At 41.6% G+C, this 18,018-nt stretch overlaps 1 protein-coding gene across 2 annotated transcripts in view; it reads left to right on the forward strand.

The window, feature by feature from the left end:
- Positions 1-18,018, forward strand: part of nlgn4xa (neuroligin 4 X-linked a) — a 63,922-nt gene that overhangs the window by 21,424 nt on the left and 24,480 nt on the right. The window lies entirely within an intron of this gene.

Here is an 18,018-nt window from a genome sequence, read left to right on the forward strand (position 1 = left end):
GGTAGAAGTTGACATGTCATATAAGATTGCTCTAATAGTACAAGAGAGGAGAATGTGATGGCAGGAGATAATATTTAGCATAGGAGAGGTTTCTGGTAAAACAACGTTAAATGTTACGACATGGAATTAAGCTATTTTACCCCAGCATATCAAGTCCTGTAACTCCAGTCTGAACTCTGGGGATGATGGTGTCGGAGAAGTTACCAAGCTGATAGGCTTTGTCATCCCAGTCCATAGTGATACTGTACATGTTTTACCAAATTATACCAGACCTACGAATTGGAAGATAACCAAACACTCAAGCTATACTGTCTTGATTATACTATGTGGGCCCACATTATGCTTTGTTCATGGATCTATTTTTACCAACAGCTATATTAGTCAGAAGCATCTGCAAAATGTATCCATGTTTATTTTCTAAATCCACTGTACAGTACATTTCGCAGTTCTTTCTGCAGTGTTCGGATAAACTCCTAATCTCGTCCACCAGCCGGCTCTGTCTCTGTCACACCTCTCTGTCTATGAGTACTACACCTCACTGTCTATATACGGTAATAATTGAGCCTGGGGACGAGCCGAGACTAAACCTGGTAGTTTCATGGAGGCCAAGATGCTGAAGTGTTGTTAAGCCCATAAGAAAACCAAAGCTACATCCAGGGTGTTCAATTCATATTCACACCCCGGATCCACTGCTGCTCTGCTTTCCATTTGCTATAAAGCTGAGCTGTCTGCACTGCTCGCTATATTTAGTTTCGCGATTGAGAGCCAGGGGGAAAAGGTGTTCTGGAAAAGTATGCACTGCGGAAGAAAGAAGAAGAAAAAATGTGGAGAGAGGAGAAAGAAGGCCCTTGTTAAGTCTGTCTCTCTGCTTCTTTGATAGACTGGGTGAGGAGAGAGATGAGGTGTGTGTGTGTGTGTGTGTGTGTGTGTGTGTGTGTGTGTGTGTGTGTGTGTGTGTGTGTGTGTGTGTGTGTGTGTGTGTGTGTGTGTGTGTGTGTGTGTGTGTGTGTGTGTGTGTGTGTGTGTGTGTGTGTGTGTGTGTGTGTGTGTGTGTGTGTATGTACATTTTTGTGGGTACCTATAAATGCACCCGTGTTTGTGTGTCTCTCAGAGTAGAGGTTCATGCTAGAGCATCCCTCATGTTCATGGTCTCTATTCTGCCATATAAATAGAAATGTATTCATCCCAGATAAAGGTAAGGACCAAATTCTCCTCAGACACTCACCACCTTCCTCTACCAGAACATTGGGCAGTCTCTTGCTAGATAGTCTGACGTCTGAATAGTGTGTTCAGGTAGTCTGACGTCTGAATAGTGTGTTCAGGTAGTCTGATGTCTGAATAGTGTGTTCAGGTAGTCTGATGTCTGAATAGTGTGTTCAGGTAGTCTGATGTCTGAATAGTGTGTTCAGGTAGTCTGATGTCTGAATAGTGTGTTCTGGTAGTCTGACGTCTGAATAGTGTGTTCAGGTAGTCTGACGTCTGAATAGTGTGTTCAGGTAGTCTGATATCTGAATAGTGTGTCCAGGTAGTCTGATGTCTGAATAGTGTGTCCAGGTAGTCTGATGTCTGAATAGTGTGTTCATTTATTTCAAACTAACTCCGCTTGGTTTGAAGAAGCAATTCATTTTATTAACAAGATAAGTGTTGTATTATGTAACCAACCAGTGCTATATTATGTAACCAACTATCATGGTGACGGATGGTATCTTTAGCCTCTTAATCTCACAAACACGCAGCAGGATTGCATGGTGTCCGTGCAGCAGAGTGTGTGTGAGATGGAATCAAGAGCAGTAGGGGGGTCATCTGTGCTGTGTGTGTGTGTGTGTGTGTGTGTGTGTGTGTGTGTGTGTGTGTGTGTGTGTGTGTGTGTGTGTGTGTGTGTGTGTGTGTGTGTGTGTGTGTGTGTGTGTGTGTGTGTGTGTGTGTGTGTGTGGCATCTTCGGCTCTGTATCCAGTGGCTGGCCCTGGCTGTGACCGCGTTGGTACCATGCCATGCTGCCACGCTGTTTTCGTAACACTGCACCATCTGTGTCCAAGCTCCACATGGGCCGATCTGTTTGACGAGCTCTCCCTGAGCTCCATTACTCTGAGCTGGGATGTGTCAGAGCCACATGGCACTTCGCTCCTCTCCTCTTCTCTCCATCCCATTATGGCGAGACGTGAGGGGCCTGCTGATGTCTCCCTGATTCAGACGCATGTGTCTTGGCTGCCTACACTTAACCCTCTCTATCCTTACCTTCCCCCACACCTTCTCTGCCTATCTCTCAGTCTCTATTTATGTCTCTAGTTCTCTCTCTCTATCTGTCTCTCTCTCTCTCTCTCTCTCTGCCTGGTAAACACAGGTTCTGAGTATTTGGCATCTAGGTCTTAAAATACAATTAAATACCGACTTAATCCAGTCCAGATATCGGTCCAGACGAGGGCTTTTACACCCCTACAAGGTCTGGAAATATAACGGGGGATTACCAATAGTTTGTTCTACTGGTGGATCTGTAATGGAATGGACATATTGTTTTGGGAACACAATATGTCCAAGATTCTAGGCCTATTCAGTCGGACGAGGAGAACAATTTTAGCACAATATTATTTTAGCTGATTGATCTCGATACAGTGTCCATATTAGGATAGCCTCTGCCTCAGCAGGACTTGTCAGTTTCTCTAGATCTAATACAGCCTGAAGCCTCTTTTCCTCCTTGCCCCTGCTGATTGTGTCAGATGACACATATTTAACTGCGGTTTCCTACACTGTGAAGAGTGTTACGAGAGAGAGCATTACATTTATTTAATGCCATTATATCAAAGAAAATGTAATGTAAAATTGTGTGTCTAATGTAGTTTTGTGTTTTATATATATATATATATATATATATAGTATGGTTTACAGTGCATTCGGAAAAGTATTCAGGACCCTTGACTTTTTCCATATTTTGTTACAGCCTTCATTCTAAAATTGATTCATTTGTATTTTTTCCTCATCAATCTACACACGATACCCAATGATGACAAAACCAAAACAGGTTTAGACATTTTTGCAAATGTAATAAAATATAAAAACTGAAATATCATATTCAGACCCTTTATTCAGTACCTTTTCCTTTGGCAGTGATTACAGCCTCAAGTCTTCTTTGGTATGACGCTACAAGTTTGGCACACGTGACTTGCCCCGAAGCCACCCCTGCGTTGTCTTGGCTGGGTGCTTAGGGTCATTGTCCTGTTGGAAGATGAACCACTCTGAGGTCCTGAGCGCTCTGGAACAGGTTTTCATCAGGGATCTCTCTATACTTTGCTCCGTTCATCTTTCCCTCGATCCTGACTAGTCTCCCAGTCCCTGCCACTGAAAACATCCCCACAGCATGATGCTGCCACCACCATGCTTCACCATGGGGATGGTGTCAGGTTTCTTCCAAACGTGATGCTTGGCATACAGGCCAAAGAGGTCTAAGAGTCCTTTAGGTAACTTTTGGCAAACTCCAAGCAGGCTGTCATGTGCCTTTCATTGACCGTCTGGCCAATCTACCATAAAAGCCTGATTGGAGGAGTGCTGCAGAGATGGTTGTCCTTCTGGGAGGTTCTTCCATGTCCACAGAGGAATTTTGGAGCATTGTCAGAGTGACCATCGGGTTCTTTGTCACCTCCCCGACCAAGGCCCTTCTCCCCAGATTGCTCAGTTTTTCCGGGCAGCCAGCTCTAGAGTCTTGGTGGTTCCAAACTTCTTCCATTTAAGAATGATGGCCACTAGTGTTCTTGGGGACCTTCAATGCTGCAGAAATGTTTTGGTACCCTTCCCCAGATCTGTGCCTCGCCACAACCCTGTCTCAGAGCTCTACAGACAATACCGTCGACCTCATGGCTTGGTTTTTGCTCTGACATGCACTGTCATCTGTGGGACCTTATATAGACAGGTGTGTGCCTTTCCAATTCGTGACCTATCATTTGAATTTACCACAGGTGGACTCCAATCAAGTTGTAGAAACATCTCAAGGATGATCAATGGAAACAGCATACACCTGAGCTCAATTTCGAGTCTCATAGCAAAGGTTCTGAATACTTCCGTACATATTTTTATACACCTGCCAAAATGTCTAAAAACCTGTATTCACTTTGTCATAATGCGGTATTGTGTGTAGATTGATGAAGAACATTTTTTATTTAATCAATTTCAGTATAAGGCTTTAATTTAACAAAGTGTGGAGTTCTAAATACTTTCCGAATGCACTGTAAGTCTGTAACGTCCATGTCAACAACTGAGAGAGACAGTGAATGATGTGTCTCACAACAACATCTCATAGTACTTGTGTTTCCACTATCTACAGATATACTGCTGTGTTCTTTGTGGTTTCTCTATGCTGATGTGATTTATTAGGGCTGTTGTTGGTCTTTGGTTGTGGCCCTAGGGGCCCCCCCTGGGGGCCTAAGGAGGCCCCCCCAGGGGGCCTAAAGGAGTTCCTGCTTGACTTTACTCACACTGGGTCAAGGACAGCTAGTGCCAGGAGAAGATCTGAACCCCCTGTTGATTTCCCCCAGCTAGTGAGGGTTGAAGACATGTCGGCCATATCACCCTTGTTTGGGAAGAGAATATGTGTGTGACTTGGAGGCTGTTCATGACATATATTGTACAATAAACACACTAATTCTGAGTCATGGAAAGGAGAGAGGAGAGGCCGCTTTGACGTGACAGAGAAGAGAACAGAGAGGCAGCCAACTGCCCCAGTGTTGATGCCTGGTCAGCTCTCTTTCAGCAGCCCCAGATCATTTAAAAAGGAGAAAACAAACAAACACACATACATTTCCTTTAGGCCTGCACACGCAAGGAATGGGCCGGGGCAGGAAAACGAGGGCAAAGCATTCGTTAGCATGACAAATGGTCCCTCTCTCACTACGCTCCTATTGAAAATGTGCACCGGTCTCATGCCTACTTCTTCAAAAGCCTTTATATCAGATTCAGCTCTGATGTGTCTCAGGGACGATGACGGTGTGTGATAGATAGAAAGAGAAATTGACGTGCTCAGTTCAAAAGTTTGTAGCTACAAGTCTTCGGGTGCCGGGTTCAAAAGGCACATCCTGGAAGAAAGTGGAAACGTTCTTTACGTTGCAATGTATTTTTTTTTTAGCAGTATAGGTCAGAACATTCTGAAACCATTCAAATGTCATATTTCAATGAGTGAGTTTTTCCTTTCTTATGGTGTGTTATGAACCACATTGAGCTACTGTTTGTTTGACTTAGTGCTCCACTAGGCTAGTTCATTCTTTATTTCACACTAGTTGATTTGGACTTAAACTCTAGTAATGGTAAATAACTGTAAAAGAGAATACATTCTCAGTCAACTTACCTGGTAAAATAAAGTGTATATAAAAATGGCATTGGGGTCATGTTGACTGTTTGTTTATTATTTAATGGTTCATTCAGATCCATGTATAACAATTAACTATCACTATTTTTTGGGAACTGTTACCTTTTAGATAAGAATGAATAAAGCATATGTGTCACACTCTGACCATTATTTGAGTTGTTTGTTTCAATGTTTTGTTTGGTCAGGGTGTGATATGAGTGGGCATTCTATGTTGCATGTCTAGTTGGTCTGTTTCTATGTGTTTTGGCCTGATATGGTTCTCAATCAGTGGCAGGTGTTTGTCGTTGTCTCTGATTGGGAACCATATTTAGGTAGCCTGTTTTGTATTGTGGTTGGTGGGTTATTGTCTATGTTATGTTGCTTGTTAGCACAGTGTTTCTTAGTTAGTTAGTTAGTTAGTTAGTTAGTTAGTTAGTTAGTTAGTTAGTTAGTTAGTTAGTTAGTTAGTTAGTTATAGTGTACTTTGTGGTTTTTCCCGTCTTTTCATTAAATCATGCTTTCACACCACGATGCGCTTTGGTCTACTCAATACGACAATATGACTGCAACAACAAAGGAGTTGTTAAATGACTTTGCAAATCAGAAATGAAACAAGTCAACAGTTACTTTTGAGTAATTGTCAGATCATTATGGATTACGGTTGGCTTTTTATTGTGAATATGAATAGATAGTTTTTGTTCGGAAGACCTTTAGAGGAGGGAGGTGATTGAGCTTTTCAGGTCCTGCTTTTTGTAACAATATTTAGCAAAACAAGGCTGATCGCAGACAGGTTCACTTTTAAAGGTCATTACCGTCATGATGGTTCGGTAGAAGAGCGCCCATTGTAATTGTAAACAAAACACTGAAATGTATTGATATTGATATCTTCTGTCTCTTCCCTATGGTCTGTAAATGTTCCTTTCGTGGGGAAAAAAATGTTACTTGGCCAAAAATAGTGGCCATTATTTTCATGTCCTCATAAAGCAGATACATATAAAAATAGGCAGTAGCTCAACACACAAGCCAGCTATGTTTTTCTGAAAGTGGGCATGCAGGCTCTCTCCAAGACCGCCATACAGAGATATTTTATCACATTCACATTCATTCACCTTTAAGTGTTTTTGTTAGCTTTTGAGCTGACACAGTTGTGTCAAGCAAAGCAACAGTACACCAGATGCACTGGAGAGATTTGGGTAGTGCCACACAGGCCCAGATGGAGAGATGGGACATGGACATCATCAGTGTGTGGATCAACACACACATGCACGCACAAACGAACGCATGCGCGCGCGCACACACACACACACACACACACACACACACACACACACACACACACACACACACACACACACACACACACACACACACACACACACACACACACACACACACACACACACACACACACACACACACACACCACACACACCACCACACATGACATACAGATACACACATTACACACACAAACAGACACAAACACACACACACACACACACACACACACACACACACACACACACACGCGCACAAAGAGTTGCACTGAGGACAGCAAATACTGAATCTCAGAAGAGCATAAAGATCGAGGGATAATAAAAAGAAAGAAAGTTGGGTGGTATTTTAAATTGATTTGGTCAGTGGCTCAGTAAATCTCCATGTTCTCTGAAAGCATCCTTTTTTTTGTTACGCCAGAGGATGAGTGCATGGCTGATGCCCTCCTCTCTCACCCTCTCTGTCTTCCTTTCCTCTCCCTAATGCATTGTTTATCCTGTACAGTTTGTTTTAAGTAAGTGGTCTGGTACACAGAGTATAGTGAATGGAATTGCACGCTGCATTGACTTTTGGCAATTACAATCGGTTGATATGACCGGGCATCGCTCGCTCATCTCCCTCCATGGTTTAAAAAAGCCTCAGCCGCCGCTATCCAGTCTGGTGGATAATGAGGCCGGATGGAAAATGCCACGGTAAACATTTTTAAATGAGACTCAGACTGCCGAAAAATGACTGATTTGCAAATGGCTAAGTGGAATGGCAGGTTGGCCGTAATAGCTGTTTAGTTTTGACAGACACTACACAATGGGGGAGTTGATTTGGTTCTGCTGGGAGCTAGTAAACGGGTAAGGATGGTGGCAATGTTTCCACCTCTGGGTTAACCACTATGGCGGACTGTGCGGCTGAACAACACCAGGTCATCACAGTCCATTTCTCCCCGTGACTCCCTTCGTGTTTGGAGGTCGCACATTTCGCGATCCACGCGTTCCAGGTTCAATTGCTATTATACCAGCTGTAATGTGAAGCAGTAGAAGCCTAGGAGAGTGTGGGTGGGTGGCTGTAACCTGCATGTTTCTTGTGGATACTGTTTTCTATAGTTGCAAATATATATCATGTGTCTCTTACAGTTTTATGTATGAAGGTAATTGTCAGAGAGTAACAAAACGAGCCTAAAACCATAAGACGGGTTCAACATAGCAAACGCGTCATCAATTGAGGATCGCTTTCATTCTGAGATTACAGTTACAGAGTCCGTTGACCTGAGAAGACATCAAGAGACAGATGAAATCAAAACCCACCCAGCCAAGCAACAATAAACTTATATCGCTCAATGTTATGGTTCCACAGAATGGGACTTCACTGTAGAGTGGCTCTGAATTGAATACGCATACAGATTCAAAATATCTGCGACGTTACAGCTATATTAAGCCACATGAGTTGCAACCCAAATATGATTTCCTGTTGCAGTTTACTGAAATATTGCCATACACTTGTATATGTAGAGGAATAGTGAAGAAAGGTTGTCATATTATTGTTATTTTATATTATGATGATGATGATCATCATCATTATTATTAATATTATTATTATTCAGATTATTATTATACAGTACTAGTACTGATGCTGTTAATTCCTGGTCAGCTGTGCTGTAGTCTTATTGTAAAAGCTAAGAAATGAGAGAAAATGTTTTGTGTTTGACCTTCTCTTAAACATTATTCAATTTTTAAAGGTTTTGGGAGCCTCTAAGCATCACAATTTAGCAGTGTAAAATGTTTTGCATATTCATGTTCAGAGTTTGTTTATTTGCAAAGCTCAAGGTGTTAAAATGCTTCAGTTCCTGAGGTGGCGATGATGACTCAATTTAACAGTAACAGACTGGCAATGTATAACATTGAGGAAAGGAATTGAGCTATTGACACGACCAACATCTACATATTTTAATTATTAGATGCCTTTTTATCATCCTCTTCTCTCCCCTACATGATTGACGACCGGGCAGTGTGAAACATCCTATATCACACTTGGTTGGATACTATTCCTTCAAATAGTCTACTTCGCCCTTAACATCCAGGGGTGCAACTTTCACTGGGGACGGGGTGGGGGGGACATGTCCCCCCCACCCCACCCCCCACAGCAGCAGGGCAGCAGCGTAGCCTAGTGGTTAGAGTATTGGACTAGTAACCGAAAGGTTGCAATATCGAATCCCCGAGCTGAGAAGGTACAAATCTGTCATTCTGCCCCTGAACAAGGTAGTGTTATGGCAAGGCGATCCCCGAGGGGAACTCCACCCCCCCATTCAGCTGAAAAGGTGGCGCAGGGAATTCAAAAATATTCTTTAGAAATATTTCACTTTAACACATTAACAAGTCCAATACCTCAAATGAAAGATAAAGATCTTGTTCATCTACCCATCATGTCCATCACGCAGCCATTCTTTCCAGCCAAAGATAGAGTCACAAAAGCAGGATTAGAGATTAAATGAATCACTAACCTTTTGAAAATCTTCATCAGATGACACTCATATGACATGTTACACATTACATTTATGTTTTGTTCGATAATATGCAGATTTATATCCACAAATCTCGGTTTACATTGACACCATGTTCAGAAGTGCCTCCAAAATATCCGGAGGAATTATAGAAAGCTACGCCAGATAACAGAAATACTCATCATAAACTTTGACTAAAGATACATGTTCTACATATAATTAAAGACACACTGGTTCTTAATGCAACCGCTGTGTCAGAATTTTTTAAAACGTTATGGAAAAAGCCTACCATGCAATAATCTGAGACAACACTCAGACGTAAAAGTATTTCTCCGCCATGTTGAAGTCAACAGAAATACGAAATTACATCATAAATATTCCCTTACCTTTGATGATATTTGATCAGAATGCAGTGTAAGGAGTCCTAGTTCCACAATATATCGTTGTTTTGTTCCATAATGTCCAATACTAGTGTCCAATTAGCTGCATTTGCTACCACTTTCAGCTCACATGCCCAAATGCTGACGCTGGTCCAGGACAACTCGCATGAAAACTTCAAAAATATATATTCCAGGTCGAATAAACTGGTCAAACTAAGTAGAGAATCAATCCTCAGGATGTTATTTTCATATATATCCAATAACGTTCCAACCAGATCATAAGTTTTCAGTTGCAGCCAAATGGAACGACGGTGGCACCCACAGAGAAATGCGCCACAGGGAAATTGCATTCTGCCGGGACAGTGACTATTTCCCCTCCCATTCGGTCAAAGTTCACACCAGAAGCTCCATTCCATGTTCTACTGAATGAGGACATCTAGTGGAAGGCGTAGGAAGTGCTACCAGATCCATATCTTATTTGGAAGTGGATAGGCAATGACTTGAATTTAGACATGTATTCAGAATTTCACTTCCTGTTTGGAAGATTGCCTGCCCTATGAGTTCTGTTATACTCACAGACATAATTCAAACAGTTTTAGAAACTTCAGAGTGTTTTCTATCCAATAGTAATAATAATATGCATATATTAGCAATATAGGACAGAGTAGGATGCAGTTCACAATGGGCACGCAATTCATCCAAAGTGAAAATACTGCCCCCTATCCTCAACAAGTTTTAACCCACTGTTCCCAGGCTCTCGTTGAAAATAAGAATTTGTTCTGAACTGACTTGCCTAGTAAAATAAAATGATGAGATGTCATTTTTGTCCCCCATCAGTTTTAGAATTGGAATGTGATAGAAAACTAGGAAACGTGTGCTTCAGGACCATGCGGACGCCTCCGAGCGGACGGGTAGGCTGTTTGGAGTGTTTATCCGACTAGATAAGCAATGTTTTAATGATGTCGTCCCCCCCCCCCACTTGCACCTCTGGTAACATCAGAGACACAGCGCTTCATCCAGTGTAGACTTCTTAAGCTTCTTTTAGAGGATATTACGAAAATGCTCTTATCTGTTCACGCGTATTCCTACACTCAGGTGAAAGTGGTATGGAAATGAGAGAAGGGATATTTCCTGCCATAGCCATGTAGCCACAGGGATTATTTGATCAGGTTGTGAACTGTACATGTACCTTTGGGGACAGCCAAAGAACCCTTTAAGGTTCTTGATAGCAATGCTTTTCTAAAAGTGTTGTCAGCGTTGCTGTGATGTAAGTAAAAAGTAAGGGATGAAGACATTTTGAATTATGACAGTACAACAGCACCTAGATGAGCACTTTAATGACAGAAAAGCCACACGCAGTATGGCCTGACTGTATATCTCTGGAAATGAGGAGAGAATGGATTATTCTTGGTATCTGAAACATTATGGCACTTAAGTACCAGGGAGACGCAACAGGTACTTCCGCATTGTGTCCAAAAAAATCACTGTTTTGCAGATAATGGATTTTTCCAGATCGTGCTTGGTTAAAGATGTGTTTGAGTTGTTGATGAGCAATGGTATTCCCATGTCAGGGGATTATAGTTGATGTGCCTTATGTGTTCTCATAACACATATCGATGTAGGACGGGTATGGTACTGAAGTCTGTAGTGCTATTCGGTTTGTGTAGGATGTTCATGATTAAAGTAAAGTCAATGTTTAAGTATTCAGTTAACAGACATATAAAAGAAAGTTAATAGCTTGACACTAATTACAGCCTGATCCCCGCTGAGTCATTTTAATTTCATGAGCTTGAATCAGATTAGCACTTCTCCTGGATGCGTGCTGGAAAATATTGATCCTGCCGGGCTTTTAAGTATTGTTCAAAGAAGCTACTTGTTGAGAACTTGTTGGAAAAAAATAAAAAATAACGCAATGAAAAGATTATTTAAAGACAAAGTTTAAGAATGTGGATTTATGCCTGGTAACAACCAGGGCCGCGTTACATTGCTAATTAAGGACACTTGAGATATTCTCTTTGCACGCTTTAAAAGTCTTCTAAATGCTATGTTCTTTACTTCGGGTGACAAGAGTTTATTATAGCAGTTGGGTACTAAGTCAACGCTATACTGCAGATGTTTTAGATATGCCTACTTTAAAAAAACAAAACATGTTATCCTTTTAACTTATTTTGAAAAATGTTGCTACTGAATATAACATTTAGCAGTTCTCACTTGGAAACACCAAGCAACAACATTTGAACCCCAGTAAGGAACAAACTATTCTTCTGACGACTAAATACAGATACTACTTTACCGCAATAAATCAACATGAATCAACTGTGTGTTTATTGCGTTCCAGTCTTGCCTTTGAAGTGTTATCTCTGCTAGTCTGTTCCTTCCCTTCCCACTGTGTTCAATGAGTAAAATGTGATCATGAGCTGTGCACATATACAGTACAAGACGTGTGTGACTGTAACTGTCGTCGTGGGAAGAATAAGGCGAGGACCAATGCGGCAGCGCGTGTTCATCTTTTTAATAAAGTAAACTGAACACTGAATAACAAAACAAAGAAACAACTGGAACAGTTCTGTCTGGTGTCGACAAACATAGACTGAACAAAAAAAAAACACCCACCAAACACAATGGAAAACAGGCTACCTAAATATGGTTCTCAATCAGGGAAAACGATTGACAGCTGCCTCTGATTGAGAACCATACCAGGCCAAACACAGAAATAGAAAATCATAGAAAAACTAACATAGACAACCCACCCAACTCACGCCCTGACCATACTAAAACAAAAGACAAAACAAAGGAACTATGGTCAGAACGTGATAATAACCTGGGGGGAGGGTGAGAGAGGGTGAGAGAGAGGCCGACCACCTAACGTAGAGTCTTGGATGTTCAGAGGCTGTTTGTACTTTCCCTAATTAACCAGACTGAATCCAAATGAATGTGCATACAGACATACAGTACATTCTCACCAGATTGCTTTTCCTCTCTGATAAATATCAATTTGGTTAGGAACAAATGTAAATGTTCTCTTTTACAAATAATGCATATTTCTAAAATTGTATTTATCCTTTCACTGTAGTGGGCTAAATCAGGGTCACACAGAGGGATTATTGGCAGACTTAAACAAATCTACTTTTAAACAAAAGTGTACACCTCACACACATGGTGATGGGCTCCAAAAAAAACAAGACACATGTACCATGTCAGATATAGAGTTGAAATGTATTCCATTTTGAATTTGCATGCCAACATTACACTTTATATACTGTACATCACAGAAGACTGAAATATAACAACCGTTTCATAAAGAAATAAAGTGTTTAAAAAAACTGAATGTTTATTAATTATGAAACCGAGAGGGTAATTTGGTCATGTGACTGCAGGAAAGGCCTATGCTCACTCAAACAGATTTGATCTAGCTTATCTAGCTACTGTTGTAGCATATATTTATATTTGTTTTTAAATTGTAAATTGCTGTTTAGTTTGCTTAACAAGCGCTTTGAGATTGTCTGTAATGAAAAGCGCTATAAAAGTTTAAGAAATTATTATTATTACTCAATGTAATAACATGTTCTTATTCACAGACAGCGACAAGTTAGCCTAGCATTCGTCAGTTGTCATATACAAAGAAAAGGCTGTCAAAAGCAACAGTCTTTGTCAATCACATCAAAACAGTGCAAAGGTTGTGTGGAGGAGAGAATGAGGTGTTCCAAGAAAATGATCTATGCTTCACCATGACAATGTCACCATGAAAACATAAACTCAGCAAAAAAATAGACATCCTCTCAATGTCAACTGCATTTATTTTCAGCAAACTTAACATGTGTAAATATTTGTATGAACATAGCAAGATTCAACAACTGAGACATGAACTGAACAAGTTCCACAGACATGTGACTAACAGAAATTGAATAATTTGTCCCTGAACAAATGGGGGGTCAAAATCAAAAGTAAGTCAGTAGCTAGTGTGGCCACCAGCTGCATTAAGTACTGCAGTGCATCTCCTTTTGCCAGTCCTGTCTGGTCCAACGATGGTGGGTTTGTGCCCATAGGCGACGTTGTTGCCGGTGATGTCTGGTGAGGACCTGCCTTACAACAGGCCTACAAGCCCTCAGTCCAGCCTCTCTCAGCCTATTACGGACAGTCTGACCACTGATGGAGGGATTGTGCGTTCCTGGTGTAACTGGGCAGTTGTTGTTGCCATCCTGTACCTGTCCCACAGGTGTGATGTTCGGGTGTACCGATCCTGTGCAGGTGTTGTTACATGCGGTCAGCCACTGCGATGATCAGCTGTCCGTCCTGTCTCCCTGTAGCGCTGTCTTAGGCATTTCACAGTATGGACATTACAATTTATTGACCTGGTCACATCTGCAGTTCTCATGCCTCCTTGCAGCATGCCTAAAGCACGTTCACGCAGATGAGCATGGAACCTGGGCATCTTTCTTTTGGTATTTTTCAGAGTCAGTAGAAAGGCCTCTTTAGTGTCCTAAGTTTTCATAACTGTGACCTTAATTGCCTACGGTCTTTAAGCTGTTAGTGTCTTCACAACCGTTCCACAGGTGTATGTTCATTAATTGTTCATTGAACAAGCATGGGAAACAGTGTTTAAACCCTTTACAATGAAGATCTGTGAAGTTATTTGGATTTATATGAATTACCTTTTAAAGAGTTTATAACTAACAGCAAGAGAAGACAGGGTGTTTTTTCTGGCAAATTACAGTTTGATTATGGATGGGCAATTATTTTTTTAACATGTTGTAAGGGGAAACCAAGGACAAACAACAAAATAAACAAATAACCATCTATGCAATTACTGTATGACAGGCTTTTTTATCACTCAATTAGAGCACTGTGGCACATTGATTTTCTAGAGAGGGTTTTTGGAAGCCTCCTCTCCACCTCATTTACACACAGCACTCGTTCCATTCCAAATGGCACCCTAGTCCCTAGTGCACTACTTATTACTAGGTTCAATAGGGCTCTGATCAAAAGTAATGCACTTCGTAGGGAGTAAGGTGCCATTTGGGATGCAGACAGCTATCAGACAGTGTTGTTGTTGGATTGAGTCACTGTAAGAGCTGTGTCTCTTGTAGACAAAAAGGATTATCCACTTCTTGACATGGTTATGTATTTGCTTAGTATCGATTCCCTGTGTAATGTGTTCTCTGCCTCAATCCCAGGCACCTACTTCTGTTGACTAAACATCGGTGGAGAGGATGTGTGGAGTTGCACCTATGTACTGCCAGGCAAGCCAATTAAAAAAATACTGCAACAACCAATGACACGTTCACACTTCGATCAGTGTCACTTTGGGGTCCTTTAACCCCAACGATTCCCATTTTAGATAAACAGTTTGGTCGTATTTCTTTATGTTCTGCAGACAGTTGCTTGATGTTTTTTATTGTTTAAACTATTTGGGGTAAATCATGCTCAGTGTGGGTCTTGGAGAACCACTCTGAAGGTGCTATAATGGTGCTATAACCCATTATCTGGCAGCATGCTGCTTGGGGCCTCGCATCTACAGTACTTGGGCCAATGCCTGGTTGAGGAAAAACAGATGCATTTCTGTGTTAAGGGTTTGGATGGATGGACCAGTCACAGCTAACTGGCAGTACACTATTGTCAAACAGCATTTTATGTACAGCAAATGTATAATTTGGTTGCAGACAATACTGTGTCGTCTTATAGTCTTGTCTGTATAGAAAAGATAAGTGCTTACTGCTGTTTCATGTTTTCTAAAAACTCGCTCCCCTCATCCTGACTGGAACAAATAGATGTATAACTGCTGTTCCCCATATACTCCATTTATCAATTCCAAAGGAAGGACATTTGGAGTCCCTTATCTCTCTTTGAGCTGTGCCGGGGTGACAATCCGTAGGAGTTCCTCCTCCGACTTGTTTATGTGCCGCTAAACCATTAACTATCTTACTCTGCTGGCTGGCTTGCAAACCTGTTTGCTTTGAAGGTGACAGAGACACTGAACTCCCAAATGCGGTTGAGCTTGAGCTGCAAGATGATGAGGCTGTGCTGGTTCTCCTTATTATGCTGGGGGAGAAAAAACATTACGCAAGTTGTACATTTAAGTTAGCTTTTTGCAATGCTTTTTGAGTATGAACTTACTGTGTTTTTGTATTTCTGGATTAAATGGTTTAGCCTAAGCCAACTAAGAGAGGTCCTATGTACAAGCCTGTGAGAGTGTGATGGTTTCCACTATGTAGATATTGATCTATTTAGGACTCCAGTTAAAAACGGAAAGCAATAGCATGGCTAACAGAGGTGTGGATTATCTTTATGATGCCCTTTAATCTGTTTTCTTCAAAAGCCAGTGTGTGTATATCATAAATATAATTGAAATGACTATTGTACCGCTATAAAGATTGCTAATTGTACCTATAACTGGGAAAGTGGACTATTTTGGCCTTGCATATTGTAGCATGGCTAACAGAGGGGTCAGGGTAGTTTTAGCTGTACCATGGCTAACAGAACGGTCAGGGTAGTTTTAGCTGTAGCATGGCTAACAGAAGGGTCAGGGTAGTTTTAGCTGTAGCATGGCTAACAGAAGGGTCAGGGTAGTTTTAGCTGTAGCATGGCTAACAGAAGGGTCGGGGTAGTTTTAGCTGTAGCATGGCTAACAGAAGGGTCAGGAATAGTTTTAGCTGTAGCATGGCTAACAGAGGGGTCAGGGTAGTTTTAGCTGTACCATGGCTAACAGAATGGTCAGGTTAGTTTTAACTGTAGCATGGCTAACAGAAGGGTCAGGGTAGTTTTAGCTGTAGCATGGCCAACAGAAGGGTTAGGGTAGTTTTAGCTGTAGCATGGATAACAGAAGGGTCAGGGTAGTTTTAGCTGTAGCATGGCTAAAAGAAGGGTCAGGGTAGTTTTAGCTGTAGCATGGCTAACAGAAGGGTCAGGGTAGTTTTAGCTGTAGCATGGCTAACAGAAGGGTCAGGGTAGTTTTAGCTGTAGCATGGCTAACAGAAGGGTCAGGGTAGTTTTAGCTGTAGCATGGCTAACAGAAGGGTCAGGGTAGTTTTAGCTGTAGCATGGCTAACAGAAGGGTCAGGGTAGTTTTAGCTGTAGCATGGATAACAGAAGGGTCAGGGTAGTTTTAGCTGTAGCATGGCTAACAGAAGGGTCAGGGTAGTTTTAGCTGTAGCATGGCTAACAGAAGGATCAGGATAGTTTTAACTGTAGAAATGGCACATGCGTGAATGTTCCAAAATGCAATTTGTGGGAAAACACCATTCTAAAATGTACACTGCACATGCGGGCATTTTCATGGACAGCGATGGAAATTTAAAAATAGGGGAGATCTAAAGATGCAACAACTATCATGGGTTGCTAATGTGACTAGGATAATGCCTTTGGCAGCTTGAACAACAATTCTTCTAAAGGCTACTTTGAAGCAAGGTCAGACATGGCAGAATGATATCATGATTATTTGCACCAATCCAGTGGCCATTTGTTTTGCAAACTCCATTTTATGTATGCTACAGAAACACCACTAACCAAACAACAGTGCTAGATGTCTTGGTAGTTGAATTAAAGAGAAACTACAAAGAAATAAGTCAATTTCTTGGATTTTTCCAAGACCTCAAAAGTGGTCCCCTGATGTGGTTTAAGCATTGTTGTGTACTTAGAACATCCATTTGTGTTGTTTTTCTATTAGAAAGTGTGACTTTCTACTCAGAAACCTGGGAATTTCTGAGAGACTCATTTATGTTTCGATAGTAGGCCTACTATTAGCCTACTTGCAAAGTACAGCTTGTGTTGCCCTGTCTGTGAAAGACCAATATGTGGGATTTATTTCCAAATTAGAGTATACCCACTTCTCCAGGAACCACTGCACCACTGCGTCTAACAGGTAGTTCTGGCCGTAGCATGGCTACCAGAGAGCCCAGAGTGTCTATCAGATGGCTGGTTCATGAGTTCTGTTCCTGCAGAGGGAGAGAGACCTGGCTGTGATGCCGCATTCACGTCATGTTGGAAACCCTGGACTTCCGAGTTCAAATTAAAGTAGGTCATTTGCATAGAGCTTCCTATTGGTTGATTCTGATACTTCTTAAGTGGGAAACATGGTATCATCTTTCTTTCTACAATGTCCAAGTTTCCGAAATGTCGTGAACGCTGCATGAGGCCCTAATGGATTTTGTAGCCCAGCTTTGGAGGACAGATGGTGTGCATTGAGGTGATGGGCTGTGGCTGTGGTTGTGGTGTGTGTGTGGAGGAAGGGGATTTAATGCTCCATGACCCAGATCCGCACTGAGCAGTGATGTTTCGTGTGTGTGTGTGTGTGTGTGTGTGTGTGTGTGTGTGTGTGTGTGTGTGTGTGTGTGTGTGTGTGTGTGTGTGTGTGTGTGTGTGTGTGTGTGTGTGTGTGTGTGTGTGTGACACTCAAATAAAGTGAAGGAAGAGTGACATAGGCATTGTGTGTGTGCATGAAATGGTGAAGCTGAAGGGAGGAGTGACTGGGACAGCTGTGAGTGTGTTTGTATGTGTATTTGGGTGTGTGACATCTGGGACGTGTGACAGAGTGTGTGTGTGCTTG

The sequence above is a fragment of the Oncorhynchus keta genome, chromosome 30 (assembly GCF_023373465.1).
Source record: "Oncorhynchus keta strain PuntledgeMale-10-30-2019 chromosome 30, Oket_V2, whole genome shotgun sequence".
In the NCBI taxonomy this organism is placed as follows: domain Eukaryota; kingdom Metazoa; phylum Chordata; class Actinopteri; order Salmoniformes; family Salmonidae; genus Oncorhynchus; species Oncorhynchus keta.